General features: G+C 31.7%; 22 non-coding genes across 22 annotated transcripts; all 22 read left to right on the top strand.

The window, feature by feature from the left end:
• The first annotated feature begins 807 nt into the window (after nucleotides 1-807).
• TRNAS-CGA (transfer RNA serine (anticodon CGA)) lies at nucleotides 808-889 on the top strand. Its single transcript has one exon. It is a non-coding gene; the product is annotated as a tRNA-Ser (tRNA).
• A 433-nt stretch (nucleotides 890-1,322) lies between these two features.
• On the top strand, nucleotides 1,323-1,404 carry TRNAS-UGA (transfer RNA serine (anticodon UGA)). The gene has a single exon. It is a non-coding gene; the product is annotated as a tRNA-Ser (tRNA).
• Nucleotides 1,405-2,524: 1,120 nt separating this feature from the next.
• On the top strand, nucleotides 2,525-2,606 carry TRNAS-CGA (transfer RNA serine (anticodon CGA)). The gene has a single exon. It is a non-coding gene; the product is annotated as a tRNA-Ser (tRNA).
• Nucleotides 2,607-3,040: 434 nt separating this feature from the next.
• On the top strand, nucleotides 3,041-3,122 carry TRNAS-UGA (transfer RNA serine (anticodon UGA)). The gene has a single exon. It is a non-coding gene; the product is annotated as a tRNA-Ser (tRNA).
• Nucleotides 3,123-4,088: 966 nt separating this feature from the next.
• Nucleotides 4,089-4,170, top strand: TRNAS-UGA (transfer RNA serine (anticodon UGA)). Its single transcript has one exon. It is a non-coding gene; the product is annotated as a tRNA-Ser (tRNA).
• Nucleotides 4,171-5,089: 919 nt separating this feature from the next.
• On the top strand, nucleotides 5,090-5,171 carry TRNAS-CGA (transfer RNA serine (anticodon CGA)). Its single transcript has one exon. It is a non-coding gene; the product is annotated as a tRNA-Ser (tRNA).
• Nucleotides 5,172-5,604: 433 nt separating this feature from the next.
• On the top strand, nucleotides 5,605-5,686 carry TRNAS-UGA (transfer RNA serine (anticodon UGA)). Its single transcript has one exon. It is a non-coding gene; the product is annotated as a tRNA-Ser (tRNA).
• A 919-nt stretch (nucleotides 5,687-6,605) lies between these two features.
• TRNAS-CGA (transfer RNA serine (anticodon CGA)) lies at nucleotides 6,606-6,687 on the top strand. Its single transcript has one exon. It is a non-coding gene; the product is annotated as a tRNA-Ser (tRNA).
• Nucleotides 6,688-7,121: 434 nt separating this feature from the next.
• On the top strand, nucleotides 7,122-7,203 carry TRNAS-UGA (transfer RNA serine (anticodon UGA)). Its single transcript has one exon. It is a non-coding gene; the product is annotated as a tRNA-Ser (tRNA).
• A 919-nt stretch (nucleotides 7,204-8,122) lies between these two features.
• On the top strand, nucleotides 8,123-8,204 carry TRNAS-CGA (transfer RNA serine (anticodon CGA)). The gene has a single exon. It is a non-coding gene; the product is annotated as a tRNA-Ser (tRNA).
• A 434-nt stretch (nucleotides 8,205-8,638) lies between these two features.
• TRNAS-UGA (transfer RNA serine (anticodon UGA)) lies at nucleotides 8,639-8,720 on the top strand. Its single transcript has one exon. It is a non-coding gene; the product is annotated as a tRNA-Ser (tRNA).
• Nucleotides 8,721-9,639: 919 nt separating this feature from the next.
• On the top strand, nucleotides 9,640-9,721 carry TRNAS-CGA (transfer RNA serine (anticodon CGA)). The gene has a single exon. It is a non-coding gene; the product is annotated as a tRNA-Ser (tRNA).
• A 434-nt stretch (nucleotides 9,722-10,155) lies between these two features.
• On the top strand, nucleotides 10,156-10,237 carry TRNAS-UGA (transfer RNA serine (anticodon UGA)). The gene has a single exon. It is a non-coding gene; the product is annotated as a tRNA-Ser (tRNA).
• A 919-nt stretch (nucleotides 10,238-11,156) lies between these two features.
• Nucleotides 11,157-11,238, top strand: TRNAS-CGA (transfer RNA serine (anticodon CGA)). The gene has a single exon. It is a non-coding gene; the product is annotated as a tRNA-Ser (tRNA).
• A 433-nt stretch (nucleotides 11,239-11,671) lies between these two features.
• TRNAS-UGA (transfer RNA serine (anticodon UGA)) lies at nucleotides 11,672-11,753 on the top strand. The gene has a single exon. It is a non-coding gene; the product is annotated as a tRNA-Ser (tRNA).
• A 919-nt stretch (nucleotides 11,754-12,672) lies between these two features.
• TRNAS-CGA (transfer RNA serine (anticodon CGA)) lies at nucleotides 12,673-12,754 on the top strand. The gene has a single exon. It is a non-coding gene; the product is annotated as a tRNA-Ser (tRNA).
• A 434-nt stretch (nucleotides 12,755-13,188) lies between these two features.
• On the top strand, nucleotides 13,189-13,270 carry TRNAS-UGA (transfer RNA serine (anticodon UGA)). Its single transcript has one exon. It is a non-coding gene; the product is annotated as a tRNA-Ser (tRNA).
• A 918-nt stretch (nucleotides 13,271-14,188) lies between these two features.
• Nucleotides 14,189-14,270, top strand: TRNAS-UGA (transfer RNA serine (anticodon UGA)). Its single transcript has one exon. It is a non-coding gene; the product is annotated as a tRNA-Ser (tRNA).
• A 433-nt stretch (nucleotides 14,271-14,703) lies between these two features.
• TRNAS-UGA (transfer RNA serine (anticodon UGA)) lies at nucleotides 14,704-14,785 on the top strand. Its single transcript has one exon. It is a non-coding gene; the product is annotated as a tRNA-Ser (tRNA).
• A 909-nt stretch (nucleotides 14,786-15,694) lies between these two features.
• Nucleotides 15,695-15,776, top strand: TRNAS-UGA (transfer RNA serine (anticodon UGA)). Its single transcript has one exon. It is a non-coding gene; the product is annotated as a tRNA-Ser (tRNA).
• A 912-nt stretch (nucleotides 15,777-16,688) lies between these two features.
• On the top strand, nucleotides 16,689-16,770 carry TRNAS-CGA (transfer RNA serine (anticodon CGA)). The gene has a single exon. It is a non-coding gene; the product is annotated as a tRNA-Ser (tRNA).
• Nucleotides 16,771-17,203: 433 nt separating this feature from the next.
• On the top strand, nucleotides 17,204-17,285 carry TRNAS-UGA (transfer RNA serine (anticodon UGA)). Its single transcript has one exon. It is a non-coding gene; the product is annotated as a tRNA-Ser (tRNA).
• The last annotated feature ends 721 nt before the right edge of the window (nucleotides 17,286-18,006 follow it).

Below are 18,006 nucleotides of genomic sequence, written 5' to 3'. Positions count from 1 at the left end.
AGCCTTTAAGGAAATATTGTAACACGTTACCTCCACTTCAAGGAATAATTTATTTTATTTTATAACAGTAGTTTATTATGTCGACATTGTTCAGGTAACTTTGGCCACGTGGTTGAGGTAATGAACTCATTCTCCATTAGGGTATACCCATTCAAAATCAAATCCTGCCAGATATGTGAAGTTTTTAAAGCTTGTTGCAAACATAATATACAATCAAGGTGAAGAAATCCAAAGAATGTTTTATTGAAGAATTGAACAAATCTTAGATAATCAACATCATTTTTCACAATGGATTTCTTTCTAAACCAGGTACTTTTAGAATATGAATACTTTCCTGTATTTATAAGAACATGCATAAGACTATATGTAAATATTTTCTATGGCAACACATGCATGCAGATACTTTCCAACTGGACTTAAATCTGCAGAAATATGTATGCTAATGAACTGATAATGGGATTGGAGAGTGTCATTTGTAAAAAATCCAAATAAAAAAAAGAATGACACCAATGAAAAATTGTATCCATCTTAAATAATAACTATTTGATGAAATATCAAGGAAACATGCAATGCATTTTACATAAACAGTGCATTTAAAATGTTGCTCTAAGACTCTGATTTATGTTTCACTAAGCTTAAGAGTAAATGTCCTTGACACTTACATGAGTCTATACTAGCTATTATTTTTTGCAAAGTTTAAGTATTAATATAAAAACAAAATGAGAAAAAGTCTATTGTTTTTTTCTGCCAACTAGAAATCTGAAACAATATATCTGCTCTCAATGTTTTCGGTAAACTGCTAGTCAGGTAGTTGTGGCCGAGTGGTTAAGGCGATGGACTCGAAATCCATTGGGGGTTCCCCACGCAGGTTCAAATCCTGCCAACTACGTGTAACTTTCAATCAAATGTAAATTTAAACTTCTAAATCTTTAAAACTTACTTTTCCATATAACTCCACTAGGTGCTAAATTTTCCAAAATGGATTTTAAAGTTGCAACTTTTAATGAAATGTTGTAACATGTTACCTCCATTTCAGCAAATTAAAAAAAAACTATAAATTTTTAACACCAAGTTATTATGTCTGTACTGTTCAGGTAGCTGTGGCCAAGTGCATGAGGTGATGGACTGTTTCATAATGCACAAGATTAAATGTCCTTGACGCCTACATTTTACATTAATCTATATCAGCTATTATATTTGCCAAAGTGTATCTGCTAATATAGCAAAAAAAAACTGTGTAAAATTGCATTGGTAATTTATTTCAACTAGAAATATGATTATTTATTATTGAGCTCAAATTTTTGAACTATGCCACAAGTAAGGTAGTTGTGGCCGAGTGGTTAAGGCGATGGACTTGAAATCCATTGGGGTCTCCCCGCGTAGGTTCAAATCCTGCCAACTACGTCTTGCTTTCCGATCACATGGAAAGACTAGCTTATAAATCATTATAACTTCATTTTACATAAACCTCAACTACAGTAGGTGCTGTATTTTCCAAAATTGCATTTAATGTTACAGCCTTTAAGGAAATATTGTAACACGTTACCTCCACTTCAAGGAATAATTTATTTTATTTTATAACAGTAGTTTATTATGTCGACATTGTTCAGGTAACTTTGGCCACGTGGTTGAGGTAATGAACTCATTCTCCATTAGGGTATACCCATTCAAAATCAAATCCTGCCAGATATGTGAAGTTTTTAAAGCTTGTTGCAAACATAATATACAATCAAGGTGAAGAAATCCAAAGAATGTTTTATTGAAGAATTGAACAAATCTTAGATAATCAACATCATTTTTCACAATGGATTTCTTTCTAAACCAGGTACTTTTAGAATATGAATACTTTCCTGTATTTATAAGAACATGCATAAGACTATATGTAAATATTTTCTATGGCAACACATGCATGCAGATACTTTCCAACTGGACTTAAATCTGCAGAAATATGTATGCTAATGAACTGATAATGGGATTGGAGAGTGTCATTTGTAAAAAATCCAAATAAAAAAAAGAATGACACCAATGAAAAATTGTATCCATCTTAAATAATAACTATTTGATGAAATATCAAGGAAACATGCAATGCATTTTACATAAACAGTGCATTTAAAATGTTGCTCTAAGACTCTGATTTATGTTTCACTAAGCTTAAGAGTAAATGTCCTTGACACTTACATGAGTCTATACTAGCTATTATTTTTTGCAAAGTTTAAGTATTAATATAGCAACAATTGTATCCATCTTAAATAATAACTATTTGATGAAATATCAAGGAAACATGCAATGCATTTTACATAAACAGTGCATTTAAAATGTTGCTCTAAGACTCTGATTTATGTTTCACTAAGCTTAAGAGTAAATGTCCTTGACACTTACATGAGTCTATACTAGCTATTATTTTTTGCAAAGTTTAAGTATTAATATAAAAACAAAATGAGAAAAAGTCTATTGTTTTTTTCTGCCAACTAGAAATCTGAAACAATATATCTGCTCTCAATGTTTTCGGTAAACTCCTAGTCAGGTAGTTGTGGCCGAGTGGTTAAGGCGATGGACTCGAAATCCATTGGGGGTTCCCCGCGCAGGTTCAAATCCTGCCAACTACGTGTAACTTTTCAATCAAATGTAAATTTAAACTTCTAAATCATTAAAACTTACTTTTCCATATAACTCCACTAGGTGCTAAATTTTCCAAAATGGATTTTAAAGTTACAACTTTTAATGAAATGTTGTAACATGTTACCTCCATTTCAGCAAATTAAAAAAAAACTATAAATTTTTAACACCAAGTTATTATGTCTGTACTGTTCAGGTAGCTGTGGCCAAGTGCATGAGGTGATGGACTGTTTCATAATGCACAAGATTAAATGTCCTTGACGCCTACATTTTACATTAATCTATATCAGCTATTATATTTGCCAAAGTGTATCTGCTAATATAGCAAAAAAAACCTGTGTAAAATTGCATTGGTAATTTATTTCAACTAGAAATATGATTATTTATTATTGAGCTCAAATTTTTGAACGATGCCACAAGTAAGGTAGTTGTGGCCGAGTGGTTAAGGCGATGGACTTGAAATCCATTGGGGTCTCCCCGCGTAGGTTCAAATCCTGCCAACTACGTGTTGCTTTTCAATCACATGGAAAGACTAGCTTATAAATCATTATAACTTCATTTTACATAAACCTCAACTACAGTAGGTGCTGTTTTTTCCAAAATTGCATTTAATGTTACAGCCTTTAAGGAAATATTGTAACACGTTACCTCCACTTCAAGGAATAATTTATTTTATTTTATAACAGTAGTTTATTATGTTGACATTGTTCAGGTAACTTTGGCCACGTGGTTGAGGTAATGAACTCATTCTCCATTAGGGTATACCCATTCAAAATCAAATCCTGCCAGATATGTGAAGTTTTTAAAGCTTGTTGCAAACATAATATACAATCAAGGTGAAGAAATCCAAAGAATGTTTTATTGAAGAATTGAACAAATCTTAGATAATCAACATCATTTTTCACAATGGATTTCTTTCTAAACCAGGTACTTTTAGAATATGAATACTTTCCTGTATTTATAAGAACATGCATAAGACTATATGTAAATATTTTCTATGGCAACACATGCATGCAGATACTTTCCAACTGGACTTAAATCTGCAGAAATATGTATGCTAATGAACTGATAATGGGATTGGAGAGTGTCATTTGTAAAAAATCCAAATAAAAAAAAGAATGACACCAATGAAAAATTGTGTCCATCTTAAATAATAACTATTTGATGAAATATCAAGGAAACATGCAATGCATTTTACATAAACAGTGCATTTAAAATGTTGCTCTAAGACTCTGATTTATGTTTCACTAAGCTTAAGAGTAAATGTCCTTGACACTTAAATGAGTCTATACTAGCTATTATTTTTTGCAAAGTTTAAGTATTAATATAAAAACAAAATGAGAAAAAGTCTATCTGCTAATCTGCTAATATAGCAAAAAAAACCTGTGTAAAATTGCATTGGTAATTTATTTCAACTAGAAATATGATTATTTATTATTGAGCTCAAATTTTTGAACTATGCCACAAGTAAGGTAGTTGTGGCCGAGTGGTTAAGGCGATGGACTTGAAATCCATTGGGGTCTCCCCGCGTAGGTTCAAATCCTGCCAACTACGTCTTGCTTTTCGATCACATGGAAAGACTAGCTTATAAATCATTATAACTTCATTTTACATAAACCTCAACTACAGTAGGTGCTGTATTTTCCAAAATTGCATTTAATGTTACAGCCTTTAAGGAAATATTGTAACACGTTACCTCCACTTCAAGGAATAATTTATTTTATTTTATAACAGTAGTTTATTATGTCGACATTGTTCAGGTAACTTTGGCCACGTGGTTGAGGTAATGAACTCATTCTCCATTAGGGTATACCCATTCAAAATCAAATCCTGCCAGATATGTGAAGTTTTTAAAGCTTGTTGCAAACATAATATACAATCAAGGTGAAGAAATCCAAAGAATGTTTTATTGAAGAATTGAACAAATCTTAGATAATCAACATCATTTTTCACAATGGATTTCTTTCTAAACCAGGTACTTTTAGAATATGAATACTTTCCTGTATTTATAAGAACATGCATAAGACTATATGTAAATATTTTCTATGGCAACACATGCATGCAGATACTTTCCAACTGGACTTAAATCTGCAGAAATATGTATGCTAATGAACTGATAATGGGATTGGAGAGTGTCATTTGTAAAAAATCCAAATAAAAAAAAGAATGACACCAATGAAAAATTGTATCCATCTTAAATAATAACTATTTGATGAAATATCAAGGAAACATGCAATGCATTTTACATAAACAGTGCATTTAAAATGTTGCTCTAAGACTCTGATTTATGTTTCACTAAGCTTAAGAGTAAATGTCCTTGACACTTACATGAGTCTATACTAGCTATTATTTTTTGCAAAGTTTAAGTATTAATATAAAAACAAAATGAGAAAAAGTCTATTGTTTTTTTCTGCCAACTAGAAATCTGAAACAATATATCTGCTCTCAATGTTTTCGGTAAACTGCTAGTCAGGTAGTTGTGGCCGAGTGGTTAAGGCGATGGACTCGAAATCCATTGGGGGTTCCCCACGCAGGTTCAAATCCTGCCAACTACGTGTAACTTTCAATCAAATGTAAATTTAAACTTCTAAATCTTTAAAACTTACTTTTCCATATAACTCCACTAGGTGCTAAATTTTCCAAAATGGATTTTAAAGTTGCAACTTTTAATGAAATGTTGTAACATGTTACCTCCATTTCAGCAAATTAAAAAAAAACTATAAATTTTTAACACCAAGTTATTATGTCTGTACTGTTCAGGTAGCTGTGGCCAAGTGCATGAGGTGATGGACTGTTTCATAATGCACAAGATTAAATGTCCTTGACGCCTACATTTTACATTAATCTATATCAGCTATTATATTTGCCAAAGTGTATCTGCTAATATAGCAAAAAAAAACTGTGTAAAATTGCATTGGTAATTTATTTCAACTAGAAATATGATTATTTATTATTGAGCTCAAATTTTTGAACTATGCCACAAGTAAGGTAGTTGTGGCCGAGTGGTTAAGGCGATGGACTTGAAATCCATTGGGGTCTCCCTGCGTAGGTTCAAATCCTGCCAACTACGTGTTGCTTTTCAATCACATGGAAAGACTAGCTTATAAATCATTATAACTTCATTTTACATAAACCTCAACTACAGTAGGTGCTGTATTTTCCAAAATTGCATTTAATGTTACAGCCTTTAAGGAAATATTGTAACACGTTACCTCCACTTCAAGGAATAATTTATTTTATTTTATAACAGTAGTTTATTATGTCGACATTGTTCAGGTAACTTTGGCCACGTGGTTGAGGTAATGAACTCATTCTCCATTAGGGTATACCCATTCAAAATCAAATCCTGCCAGATATGTGAAGTTTTTAAAGCTTGTTGCAAACATAATATACAATCAAGGTGAAGAAATCCAAAGAATGTTTTATTGAAGAATTGAACAAATCTTAGATAATCAACATAATTTTTCACAATGGATTTCTTTCTAAACCAGGTACTTTTAGAATATGAATACTTTCCTGTATTTATAAGAACATGCATAAGACTATATGTAAATATTTTCTATGGCAACACATGCATGCAGATACTTTCCAACTGGACTTAAATCTGCAGAAATATGTATGCTAATGAACTGATAATGGGATTGGAGAGTGTCATTTGTAAAAAATCCAAATAAAAAAAAGAATGACACCAATGAAAAATTGTATCCATCTTAAATAATAACTATTTGATGAAATATCAAGGAAACATGCAATGCATTTTACATAAACAGTGCATTTAAAATGTTGCTCTAAGACTCTGATTTATGTTTCACTAAGCTTAAGAGTAAATGTCCTTGACACTTACATGAGTCTATACTAGCTATTATTTTTTGCAAAGTTTAAGTATTAATATAAAAACAAAATAAGAAAAAGTCTATTGTTTTTTTCTGCCAACTAGAAATCTGAAACAATATATCTGCTCTCAATGTTTTCGGTAAACTGCTAGTCAGGTAGTTGTGGCCGAGTGGTTAAGGTGATGTACTCGAAATCCATTGGGGGTTCCCCGCGCAGGTTCAAATCCTGCCAACTACGTGTAACTTTTCAATCAAATGTAAATTTAAACTTCTAAATCATTAAAACTTACTTTTCCATATAACTCCACTAGGTGCTAAATTTTCCAAAATGGATTTTAAAGTTACAACTTTTAATGAAATGTTGTAACATGTTACCTCCATTTCAGCAAATTAAAAAAAAACTATAAATTTTTAACACCAAGTTATTATGTCTGTACTGTTCAGGTAGCTGTGGCCAAGTGCATGAGGTGATGGACTGTTTCATAATGCACAAGATTAAATGTCCTTGACGCCTACATTTTACATTAATCTATATCAGCTATTATATTTGCCAAAGTGTATCTGCTAATATAGCAAAAAAAAACTGTGTAAAATTGCATTGGTAATTTATTTCAACTAGAAATATGATTATTTATTATTGAGCTCAAATTTTTGAACTATGCCACAAGTAAGGTAGTTGTGGCCGAGTGGTTAAGGCGATGGAATTGAAATCCATTGGGGTCTCCCCGCGTAGGTTCAAATCCTGCCAACTACGTGTTGCTTTTCAATCACATGGAAAGACTAGCTTATAAATCATTATAACTTCATTTTACATAAACCTCAACTACAGTAGGTGCTGTATTTTCCAAAATTGCATTTAATGTTACAGCCTTTAAGGAAATATTGTAACACGTTACCTCCACTTCAAGGAATAATTTATTTTATTTTATAACAGTAGTTTATTATGTCGACATTGTTCAGGTAACTTTGGCCACGTGGTTGAGGTAATGAACTCATTCTCCATTAGGGTATACCCATTCAAAATCAAATCCTGCCAGATATGTGAAGTTTTTAAAGCTTGTTGCAAACATAATATACAATCAAGGTGAAGAAATCCAAAGAATGTTTTATTGAAGAATTGAACAAATCTTAGATAATCAACATCATTTTTCACAATGGATTTCTTTCTAAACCAGGTACTTTTAGAATATGAATACTTTCCTGTATTTATAAGAACATGCATAAGACTATATGTAAATATTTTCTATGGCAACACATGCATGCAGATACTTTCCAACTGGACTTAAATCTGCAGAAATATGTATGCTAATGAACTGATAATGGGATTGGAGAGTGTCATTTGTAAAAAATCCAAATAAAAAAAAGAATGACACCAATGAAAAATTGTATCCATCTTAAATAATAACTATTTGATGAAATATCAAGGAAACATGCAATGCATTTTACATAAACAGTGCATTTAAAATGTTGCTCTAAGACTCTGATTTATGTTTCACTAAGCTTAAGAGTAAATGTCCTTGACACTTACATGAGTCTATACTAGCTATTATTTTTTGCAAAGTTTAAGTATTAATATAAAAACAAAATGAGAAAAAGTCTATTGTTTTTTTCTGCCAACTAGAAATCTGAAACAATATATCTGCTCTCAATGTTTTCGGTAAACTGCTAGTCAGGTAGTTGTGGCTGAGTGGTTAAGGCGATGGACTCGAAATCCATTGGGGGTTCCCCGCGCAGGTTCAAATCCTGCCAACTACGTGTAACTTTTCAATCAAATGTAAATTTAAACTTCTAAATCTTTAAAACTTACTTTTCCATATAACTCCACTAGGTGCTAAATTTTCCAAAATGGATTTTAAAGTTACAACTTTTAATGAAATGTTGTAACATGTTACCTCCAATTCAGCAAATTAAAAAAAAACTATACATTTTTAACACCAAGTTATTATGTCTGTACTGTTCAGGTAGCTGTGGCCAAGTGCATGAGGTGATGGACTGTTTCATAATGCACAAGATTAAATGTCCTTGACGCCTACATTTTACATTAATCTATATCAGCTATTATATTTGCCAAAGTGTATCTGCTAATATAGCAAAAAAAACCTGTGTAAAATTGCATTGGTAATTTATTTCAACTAGAAATATGATTATTTATTATTGAGCTCAAATTTTTGAACTATGCCACAAGTAAGGTAGTTGTGGCCGAGTGGTTAAGGCGATGGACTTGAAATCCATTGGGGTCTCCCCGCGTAGGTTCAAATCCTGCCAACTACGTGTTGCTTTTCGATCACATGGAAAGACTAGCTTATAAATCATTATAACTTCATTTTACATAAACCTCAACTACAGTAGGTGCTGTATTTTCCAAAATTGCATTTAATGTTACAGCCTTTAAGGAAATATTGTAACACGTTACCTCCACTTCAAGGAATAATTTATTTTATTTTATAACAGTAGTTTATTATGTCGACATTGTTCAGGTAACTTTGGCCACGTGGTTGAGGTAATGAACTCATTCTCCATTAGGGTATACCCATTCAAAATCAAATCCTGCCAGATATGTGAAGTTTTTAAAGCTTGTTGCAAACATAATATACAATCAAGGTGAAGAAATCCAAAGAATGTTTTATTGAAGAATTGAACAAATCTTAGATAATCAACATCATTTTTCACAATGGATTTCTTTCTAAACCAGGTACTTTTAGAATATGAATACTTTCCTGTATTTATAAGAACATGCATAAGACTATATGTAAATATTTTCTATGGCAACACATGCATGCAGATACTTTCCAACTAGACTTAAATCTGCAGAAATATGTATGCTAATGAACTGATAATGGGATTGGAGAGTGTCATTTGTAAAAAATCCAAATAAAAAAAAGAATGACACCAATGAAAAATTGTATCCATCTTAAATAATAACTATTTGATGAAATATCAAGGAAACATGCAATGCATTTTACATAAACAGTGCATTTAAAATGTTGCTCTAAGACTCTGATTTATGTTTCACTAAGCTTAAGAGTAAATGTCTTTGACACTTACATGAGTCTATACTAGCTATTATTTTTTGCAAAGTTTAAGTATTAATATAAAAACAAAATGAGAAAAAGTCTATTGTTTTTTTCTGCCAACTAGAAATCTGAAACAATATATCTGCTCTCAATGTTTTCGGTAAACTGCTAGTCAGGTAGTTGTGGCCGAGTGGTTAAGGCGATGGACTCGAAATCCATTGGGGGTTCCCCGCGCAGGTTCAAATCCTGCCAACTACGTGTAACTTTTCAATCAAATGTAAATTTAAACTTCTAAATCATTAAAACTTACTTTTCCATATAACTCCACTAGGTGCTAAATTTTCCAAAATGGATTTTAAAGTTACAACTTTTAATGAAATGTTGTAACATGTTACCTCCATTTCAGCAAATTAAAAAAAAACTATAAATTTTTAACACCAAGTTATTATGTCTGTACTGTTCAGGTAGCTGTGGCCAAGTGCATGAGGTGATGGACTGTTTCATAATGCACAAGATTAAATGTCCTTGACGCCTACATTTTACATTAATCTATATCAGCTATTATATTTGCCAAAGTGTATCTGCTAATATAGCAAAAAAAAACTGTGTAAAATTGCATTGGTAATTTATTTCAACTAAAAATATGATTATTTATTATTGAGCTCAAATTTTTGAACGATGCCACAAGTAAGGTAGTTGTGGCCGAGTGGTTAAGGCGATGGACTTGAAATCCATTGGGGTCTCCCCGCGTAGGTTCAAATCCTGCCAACTACGTGTTGCTTTTCAATCACATGGAAAGACTAGCTTATAAATCATTATAACTTCATTTTACATAAACCTCAACTACAGTAGGTGCTGTTTTTTCCAAAATTGCATTTAATGTTACAGCCTTTAAGGAAATATTGTAACACGTTACCTCCACTTCAAGGAATAATTTATTTTATTTTATAACAGTAGTTTATTATGTCGACATTGTTCAGGTAACTTTGGCCACGTGGTTGAGGTAATGAACTCATTCTCCATTAGGGTATACCCATTCAAAATCAAATCCTGCCAGATATGTGAAGTTTTTAAAGCTTGTTGCAAACATAATATACAATCAAGGTGAAGAAATCCAAAGAATGTTTTATTGAAGAATTGAACAAATCTTAGATAATCAACATAATTTTTCACAATGGATTTCTTTCTAAACCAGGTACTTTTAGAATATGAATACTTTCCTGTATTTATAAGAACATGCATAAGACTATATGTAAATATTTTCTATGGCAACACATGCATGCAGATACTTTCCAACTGGACTTAAATCTGCAGAAATATGTATGCTAATGAACTGATAATGGGATTGGAGAGTGTCATTTGTAAAAAATCCAAATAAAAAAAAGAATGACACCAATGAAAAATTGTATCCATCTTAAATAATAACTATTTGATGAAATATCAAGGAAACATGCAATGCATTTTACATAAACAGTGCATTTAAAATGTTGCTCTAAGACTCTGATTTATGTTTCACTAAGCTTAAGAGTAAATGTCCTTGACACTTACATGAGTCTATACTAGCTATTATTTTTTGCAAAGTTTAAGTATTAATATAAAAACAAAATGAGAAAAAGTCTATTGTTTTTTTCTGCCAACTAGAAATCTGAAACAATATATCTGCTCTCAATGTTTTCGGTAAACTGCTAGTCAGGTAGTTGTGGCCGAGTGGTTAAGGCGATGGACTCGAAATCCATTGGGGGTTCCCCGCGCAGGTTCAAATCCTGCCAACTACATGTAACTTTCAATCAAATGTAAATTTAAACTTCTAAATCATTAAAACTTACTTTTCCATATAACTCCACTAGGTGCTAAATTTTCCAAAATGGATTTTAAAGTTACAACTTTTAATGAAATGTTGTAACATGTTACCTCCATTTCAGCAAATTAAAAAAAAACTATAAATTTTTAACACCAAGTTATTATGTCTGTACTGTTTAGGTAGCTGTGGCCAAGTGCATGAGGTGATGGACTGTTTCATAATGCACAAGATTAAATGTCCTTGACGCCTACATTTTACATTAATCTATATCAGCTATTATATTTGCCAAAGTGTATCTGCTAATATAGCAAAAAAAACCTGTGTAAAATTGCATTGGTAATTTATTTCAACTAGAAATATGATTATTTATTATTGAGCTCAAATTTTTGAACTATGCCACAAGTAAGGTAGTTGTGGCCGAGTGGTTAAGGCGATGGACTTGAAATCCATTGGGGTCTCCCCGCGTAGGTTCAAATCCTGCCAACTACGTGTTGCTTTTCAATCACATGGAAAGACTAGCTTATAAATCATTATAACTTCATTTTACATAAACCTCAACTACAGTAGGTGCTGTATTTTCCAAAATTGCATTTAATGTTACAGCCTTTAAGGAAATATTGTAACACGTTACCTCCACTTCAAGGAATAATTTATTTTATTTTATAACAGTAGTTTATTATGTCGACATTGTTCAGGTAACTTTGGCCACGTGGTTGAGGTAATGAACTCATTCTCCATTAGGGTATACCCATTCAAAATCAAATCCTGCCAGATATGTGAAGTTTTTAAAGCTTGTTGCAAACATAATATACAATCAAGGTGAAGAAATCCAAAGAATGTTTTATTGAAGAATTGAACAAATCTTAGATAATCAACATCATTTTTCACAATGGATTTCTTTCTAAACCAGGTACTTTTAGAATATGAATACTTTCCTGTATTTATAAGAACATGCATAAGACTATATGTAAATATTTTCTATGGCAACACATGCATGCAGATACTTTCCAACTGGACTTAAATCTGCAGAAATATGTATGCTAATGAACTGATAATGGGATTGGAGAGTGTCATTTGTAAAAAATCCAAATAAAAAAAAGAATGACACCAATGAAAAATTGTATCCATCTTAAATAATAACTATTTGATGAAATATCAAGGAAACATGCAATGCATTTTACATAAACAGTGCATTTAAAATGTTGCTCTAAGACTCTGATTTATGTTTCACTAAGCTTAAGAGTAAATGTCCTTGACACTTACATGAGTCTATACTAGCTATTATTTTTTGCAAAGTTTAAGTATTAATATAAAAACAAAATGAGAAAAAGTCTATTGTTTTTTTCTGCCAACTAGAAATCTGAAACAATATATCTGCTCTCAATGTTTTCGGTAAACTGCTAGTCAGGTAGTTGTGGCCGAGTGGTTAAGGCGATGGACTCGAAATCCATTGGGGGTTCCCCGCGCAGGTTCAAATCCTGCCAACTACGTGTAACTTTTCAATCAAATGTAAATTTAAACTTCTAAATCATTAAAACTTACTTTTCCATATAACTCCACTAGGTGCTAAATTTTCCAAAATGGATTTTAAAGTTACAACTTTTAATGAAATGTTGTAACATGTTACCTCCATTTCAGCAAATTAAAAAAAAACTATAAATTTTTAACACCAAGTTATTATGTCTGTACTGTTCAGGTAGCTGTGGCCAAGTGCATGAGGTGATGGACTGTTTCATAATGCACAAGATTAAATGTCCTTGACGCCTACATTTTACATTAATCTATATCAGCTATTATATTTGCCAAAGTGTATCTGCTAATATAGCAAAAAAAACCTGTGTAAAATTGCATTGGTAATTTATTTCAACTAGAAATATGATTATTTATTATTGAGCTCAAATTTTTGAACGATACCACAAGTAAGGTAGTTGTGGCCGAGTGGTTAAGGCGATGGACTTGAAATCCATTGGGGTCTCCCCGCGTAGGTTCAAATCCTGCCAACTACGTGTTGCTTTTCAATCACATGGAAAGACTAGCTTATAAATCATTATAACTTCATTTTACATAAACCTCAACTACAGTAGGTGCTGTATTTTCCAAAATTGCATTTAATGTTACAGCCTTTAAGGAAATATTGTAACACGTTACCTCCACTTCAAGGAATAATTTATTTTATTTTATAACAGTAGTTTATTATGTCGACATTGTTCAGGTAACTTTGGCCACGTGGTTGAGGTAATGAACTCATTCTCCATTAGGGTATACCCATTCAAAATCAAATCCTGCCAGATATGTGAAGTTTTTAAAGCTTGTTGCAAACATAATATACAATCAAGGTGAAGAAATCCAAAGAATGTTTTATTGAAGAATTGAACAAATCTTAGATAATCAACATCATTTTTCACAATGGATTTCTTTCTAAACCAGGTACTTTTAGAATATGAATACTTTCCTGTATTTATAAGAACATGCATAAGACTATATGTAAATATTTTCTATGGCAACACATGCATGCAGATACTTTCCAACTGGACTTAAATCTGCAGAAATATGTATGCTAATGAACTGATAATGGGATTGGAGAGTGTCATTTGTAAAAATCCAAATAAAAAAAAGAATGACACCAATGAAAAATTGTATCCATCTTAAATAATAACTATTTGATGAAATATCAAGGAAACATGCAATGCATTTTACATAAACAGTGCATTTAAAATGTTGCTCTAAGACTCTGATTTATGTTTCACTAAGCTTAAGAGTAAATGTCCTTGACACTTAAATGAGTCTATACTAGCTATTATTTTTTGCAAAGTTTAAGTATTAATATAAAAACAAAATGAGAAAAAGTCTATTGTTTTTTTCTGCCAACTAGAAATCTGAAACAATATATCTGCTCTCAATGTTTTCGGTAAACTGCTAGTCAGGTAGTTGTGGCTGAGTGGTTAAGGCGATGGACTTGAAATCCATTGGGGGTTCACCGCGCAGGTTCAAATCCTGCCAACTACATGTAACTTTCAATCAAATGTAAATTTAAACTTCTAAATCATTAAAACTTACTTTTCCATATAACTCCACTAGGTGCTAAATTTTCCAAAATGGATTTTAAAGTTACAACTTTTAATGAAATGTTGTAACATGTTACCTCCATTTCAGCAAATTAAAAAAAAACTATAAATTTTTAACACCAAGTTATTATGTCTGTACTGTTTAGGTAGCTGTGGCCAAGTGCATGAGGTGATGGACTGTTTCATAATGCACAAGATTAAATGTCCTTGACGCCTACATTTTACATTAATTTATATCAGCTATTATATTTGCCAAAGTGTATCTGCTAATATAGCAAAAAAAACCTGTGTAAAATTGCATTGGTAATTTATTTCAACTAGAAATATGATTATTTATTATTGAGCTCAAATTTTTGAACTATGCCACAAGTAAGGTAGTTGTGGCCGAGTGGTTAAGGCGATGGACTTGAAATCCATTGGGGTCTCCCCGCGTAGGTTCAAATCCTGCCAACTACGTGTTGCTTTTCAATCACATGGAAAGACTAGCTTATAAATCATTATAACTTCATTTTACATAAACCTCAACTACAGTAGGTGCTGTATTTTCCAAAATTGCATTTAATGTTACAGCCTTTAAGGAAATATTACCTCCACTTCAAGGAATAATTTATTTTATTTTATAACAGTAGTTTATTATGTCGACATTGTTCAGGTAACTTTGGCCACGTGGTTGAGGTAATGAACTCATTCTCCATTAGGGTATACCCATTCAAAATCAAATCCTGCCAGATATGTGAAGTTTTTAAAGCTTGTTGCAAACATAATATACAATCAAGGTGAAGAAATCCAAAGAATGTTTTATTGAAGAATTGAACAAATCTTAGATAATCAACATCATTTTTCACAATGGATTTCTTTCTAAACCAGGTACTTTTAGAATATGAATACTTTCCTGTATTTATAAGAACATGCATAAGACTATATGTAAATATTTTCTATGGCAACACATGCATGCAGATACTTTCCAACTGGACTTAAATCTGCAGAAATATGTATGCTAATGAACTGATAATGGGATTGGAGAGTGTCATTTGTAAAAAATCCAAATAAAAAAATGAATGACACCAATGAAAAATTGTATCCATCTTAAATAATAACTATTTGATGAAATATCAAGGAAACATGCAATGCATTTTACATAAACAGTGCATTTAAAATGTTGCTCTAAGACTCTGATTTATGTTTCACTAAGCTTAAGAGTAAATGTCCTTGACACTTACATGAGTCTATACTAGCTATTATTTTTTGCAAAGTTTAAGTATTAATATAGCAACAAAATGAGAAAAAGTCTATTGTTTTTTTCTGCCAACTAGAAATCTGAAACAATATATCTGCTCTCAATGTTTTCGGTAAACTGCTAGTCAGGTAGTTGTGGCCGAGTGGTTAAGGCGATGGACTTGAAATCCATTGGGGTCTCCCCGCATAGGTTCAAATCCTGCCAACTACGTGTTGCTTTTCAATCACATGGAAAGACTAGCTTATAAATCATTATAACTTCATTTTACATAAACCTCAACTACAGTAGGTGCTGTATTTTCCAAAATTGCATTTAATGTTACAGCCTTTATGGAAATATTGTAACACGTTACCTCCACTTCAAGGAATAATTTATTTTATTTTATAACAGTAGTTTATTATGTCGACATGTAACTTTGGCCACGTGGTTGAGGTAATGAACTCATTCTCCATTAGGGTATACCCATTCAAAATCAAATCCTGCCAGATATGTGAAGTTTTTAAAGCTTGTTGCAAACATAATATACAATCAAGGTGAAGAAATCCAAAGAATGTTTTATTGAAGAATTGAACAAATCTTAGATAATCAACATCATTTTTCACAATGGATTTCTTTCTAAACCAGGTACTTTTAGAATATGAATACTTTCCTGTATTTATAAGAACATGCATAAGACTATATGTAAATATTTTCTATGGCAACACATGCATGCAGATACTTTCCAACTGGACTTAAATCTGCAGAAATATGTATGCTAATGAACTGATAATGGGATTGGAGAGTGTCATTTGTAAAAAATCCAAATAAAAAAAAGAATGACACCAATGAAAAATTGTATCCATCTTAAATAATAACTATTTGATGAAATATCAAGGAAACATGCAATGCATTTTACATAAACAGTGCATTTAAAATGTTGCTCTAAGACTCTGATTTATGTTTCACTAAGCTTAAGAGTAAATGTCCTTGACACTTACATGAGTCTATACTAGCTATTATTTTTTGCAAAGTTTAAGTATTAATATAAAAACAAAATGAGAAAAAGTCTATTGTTTTTTTCTGCCAACTAGAAATCTGAAACAATATATCTGCTCTCAATGTTTTCGGTAAACTGCTAGTCAGGTAGTTGTGGCCGAGTGGTTAAGGCGATGTACTCGAAATCCATTGGGCGTTCCCCGCGCAGGTTCAAATCCTGCCAACTACGTGTAACTTTCAATCAAATGTAAATTTAAACTTCTAAATCATTAAAACTTACTTTTCCATATAACTCCACTAGGTGCTAAATTTTCCAAAATGGATTTTAAAGTTACAACTTTTAATGAAATGTTGTAACATGTTACCTCCATTTCAGCAAATTAAAAAAAAACTATAAATTTTTAACACCAAGTTATTATGTCTGTACTGTTCAGGTAGCTGTGGCCAAGTGCATGAGGTGATGGACTGTTTCATAATGCACAAGATTAAATGTCCTTGACGCCTACATTTTACATTAATCTATATCAGCTATTATATTTGCCAAAGTGTATCTGCTAATATAGCAAAAAAAACCTGTGTAAAATTGCATTGGTAATTTATTTCAACTAGAAATATGATTATTTATTATTGAGCTCAAATTTTTGAACGATACCACAAGTAAGGTAGTTGTGGCCGAGTGGTTAAGGCGATGGACTTGAAATCCATTGGGGTCTCCCCGCGTAGGTTCAAATCCTGCCAACTACGTGTTGCTTTTCAATCACATGGAAAGACTAGCTTATAAATCATTATAACTTCATTTTACATAAACCTCAACTACAGTAGGTGCTGTATTTTCCAAAATTGCATTTAATGTTACAGCCTTTAAGGAAATATTGTAACACGTTACCTCCACTTCAAGGAATAATTTATTTTATTTTATAACAGTAGTTTATTATGTCGACATTGTTCAGGTAACTTTGGCCACGTGGTTGAGGTAATGAACTCATTCTCCATTAGGGTATACCCATTCAAAATCAAATCCTGCCAGATATGTGAAGTTTTTAAAGCTTGTTGCAAACATAATATACAATCAAGGTGAAGAAATCCAAAGAATGTTTTATTGAAGAATTGAACAAATCTTAGATAATCAACATCATTTTTCACAATGGATTTCTTTCTAAACCAGGTACTTTTAGAATATGAATACTTTCCTGTATTTATAAGAACATGCATAAGACTATATGTAAATATTTTCTATGGCAACACATGCATGCAGATACTTTCCAACTGGACTTAAATCTGCAGAAATATGTATGCTAATGAACTGATAATGGGATTGGAGAGTGTCATTTGTAAAAAATCCAAATAAAAAAAAGAATGACACCAATGAAAAATTGTATCCATCTTAAATAATAACTATTTGATGAAATATCAAGGAAACATGCAATGCATTTTACATAAACAGTGCATTTAAAATGTTGCTCTA

This window comes from Crinia signifera, chromosome 11, assembly GCF_055691185.1.
Source record: "Crinia signifera chromosome 11, ASM5569118v1, whole genome shotgun sequence".
NCBI classification, from domain to species: Eukaryota; Metazoa; Chordata; class Amphibia; order Anura; family Myobatrachidae; genus Crinia; species Crinia signifera.
This window is presented reverse-complemented; position numbering and strand designations above follow the sequence as displayed.